The following is a 2,848-nucleotide window of genomic DNA, read 5'->3' on the forward strand; positions in this document are numbered from 1 at the left end:
GTGCGATTAAATGCCACTATGTATCAGGATTCTATATTTCTTGCAGTTTAGTTATGAGCCATGGCCTGACTTTACCAGGTAAATGAGACAAATGGGGCGCTGAATTAGGTCATCACCCAGTGTGAAAAGACAGAAGGGCCAGAGCTGAATGTCAACCCAGAAAGGCCGAGTTCCGGATCCACATGCCTCCACCCTCCCTGCGCAGTTGCCTGCAAGGCCCAGCAGAAGTCTGTGGGAGAAGTGGAAACCCCGCACAGATTTTGCCTGGTTTTCCTCTGGAGATGATTCGAGAGAAAAGAATAGACAGACAAATCTGAATCCAGCAAGGAGGGGAACAGAAGCAAGCATGGAGAAAATGCTCAGTGTTGTTGTATATCTGATAAATTCCGTTTATACTCAACCAGAGAGGGAGATACACACGCATCAGGTGGCGTTGTGCGTAAGGCACAGCGCATCCCCACGCAAACCCAGCTGCCGGCACCAGCAAACCAGAGATCCCAAATAGGGGGGTGCGACCTGTATGCACCCTAACGTTAGGGATGAGATTTGGGTGTGGGCAACACCGTACTGCGTTTGGGATCTTAGCCTGAGATTATAGTGGGGACCCTGTCCCTGTCTGGGTGCAAACAACGAGGCAGGTTTCCCACTTTTTAAGTTATGGTGCAGTGGAGTGTTACCACGCGGCTGACAGTGTCAATAAACTGCAGCACCGAGGGGTGTTTGCAAAAGCCCATGTCGCATTCTCCTCTCAGGGCCTTCTTCCTCGGCTCACGGAATGGAGGGGAATGTGGGAGCAGCAAGATGCCATGGAGAGGCGAGCCCGAGGCCAGGACAAGGTGAGCTGCCTGGGCCTCCCTGACCCGTCTCTCTGCCTCTCCCAGCTCTCTCTGCCTGCCTCCCAGGTTAAGTCGGGCTGTCTTACCTGAGAGAAGCCCCAAGGTGGGGGGTTCACAGTGGAATCTAGAAGAATTGATAGTGGAGGAGAAAAAATGAAAAGATTCTTTCAGTAGGGGCGCCTGGGTGGCTCAGTTGGTTAAGAGTCTGCCTTCAGCTCAGGTCATGATCTCAGGGTCCTAGGATCAAGTCCTACATTGGGCTCCCTGCTCAGCAGGGAGTCTGCTTTTCCCTCTCCCTCTGCCCATTACCCCACTTGCGCTCTCTCTCTCTCTTTCTCAAATAAGGATTCGGACAGATGCTTTCTTTAACATGAGCATATTCACAAATCCCAGCTATAAAACAAATCTTGTCCATCCCCAAATGTGCCAGATCACAGCAGTCACCTGGGGCTCTTGGTACAAACTTGCACTTCCGGGCCTTTCTCTGAAGATGCAGATTTAGTTGGTCTGGGTTGGTCAAGCTCCTCAGATAATTCCTGTGATTCCAGTCATTAGACAAGTCTGGGAAATCCTGAATTGATCAGCCTGCTGTGACTATTGATGCTCGGTTCTGTCTGGCCGACGTGAAGTTCAAGGATGGGTCATGATCATAGCTGGCTCTTCTCCTTTGGAGCACTCACTGAGGAAGTGTTCTTATTCCCATGTAATAATTTCCTCACGAAGACCTCAGGGGCCTGAAAATGCCCCCGCTATGCATCCTTCCACACCCATCCTTAAAATTCCTACTTGTTTCTTGTTTTTTGTTTTTCCCTCTCTTTGAAATTATCTCAAACCTAATATTCTTTCCGTTGGGATTCAGTTGGGTTTACTTCAACTTTCCAGCGACTTCCATCATCTTTAAAAAAATAAGTTCTCCTTATTTTCTAAATTTAGAGTGGTGGAATTTATGTGACTGTTCTTGGACTTTTAAAATATTATCTCAAATACTGTACTTGATAACACCCTTAATTATGTTACATTTAATACTATCCATATATATATATATATATATATATATTTTTTAAACCATTCTGAGCCCGGGGAACCTAGCTCCCTGTCAGATACTACTGCTTTTCAGAGGCATTTTCAGTCTCTTATCAACTAATTTATCCTGGATGACCAAGGCCGAGGAGTCTAAGTATTTATAGTATGCCCAGAATATTTTGACACGCATCTGAAAGCATAATGAGTGTAAACTCGGTTGAATAAGTGCTAGATTTGCTGGTCTGAAGAAACAGTACAATGTACTGCTGTGGGTGTGTCATAGTACTGTGCCCTAAGGATGTAAAGAGGGATGGGTGCCCATCCTTGACAGTCTTACGTTCTAGCTCTGGAGGTAGGACATGAACATAAAATACAAGTAAAACATTTCTTTCAGAATAAGATTATTTGTAAACCAGACGAGAAGGATCCCCGAAGTAAAGTATACCTTCGCCGCTTGCATCAGATGTATTCTGCTTCCCTTGCTAACATGGACTTCTCCAGGAGGTGAGCTCCTTTCTAAAACACATGGGGATGCCAATATTTTTAAAGATTTTATTTATTTATTTGAGAGATTGAGCACGAGTGGGGGGAGGGGCAGAGGGCGAAGCAGGCTCTCTGCAGAGGAGGGAGCCTGATGCTGGGCTCGGTCCCAGGACTCCAGGATCATGACCTGAGCTGAAGGCAGACGCTTAACCCACTGAGCCACCCAGGCGCCCCTGGGGATGCCTATTTTAAATATGTCTTTCCACACTTGTGTTCACAGCCTTTTCGCAGGTCCACGAAAAACTGTCACTCTCCAATGTGTTGCAGACGATTTCCCAGTAAAAGAAGGTCATAAAGGCTAATCAGTAAGAAGGAAACTGGCATAATGTAGATCTACACAGTAAACCAAAGTAACTCCTGTCCTTTGAGATTGTCAGGGACTGTGGGAAGTAGCCATGGAGGAAAGGGATCATTATCTTTGAGGGTTATATAATAATTCCCTCGAG

This window comes from Eumetopias jubatus, unplaced genomic scaffold, assembly GCF_037043125.1.
Source record: "Eumetopias jubatus isolate StellerSeaLion01/CBP00866 unplaced genomic scaffold, mEumJub1_p1.0 scaffold_6, whole genome shotgun sequence".
Lineage (NCBI taxonomy): Eukaryota > Metazoa > Chordata > Mammalia > Carnivora > Otariidae > Eumetopias > Eumetopias jubatus.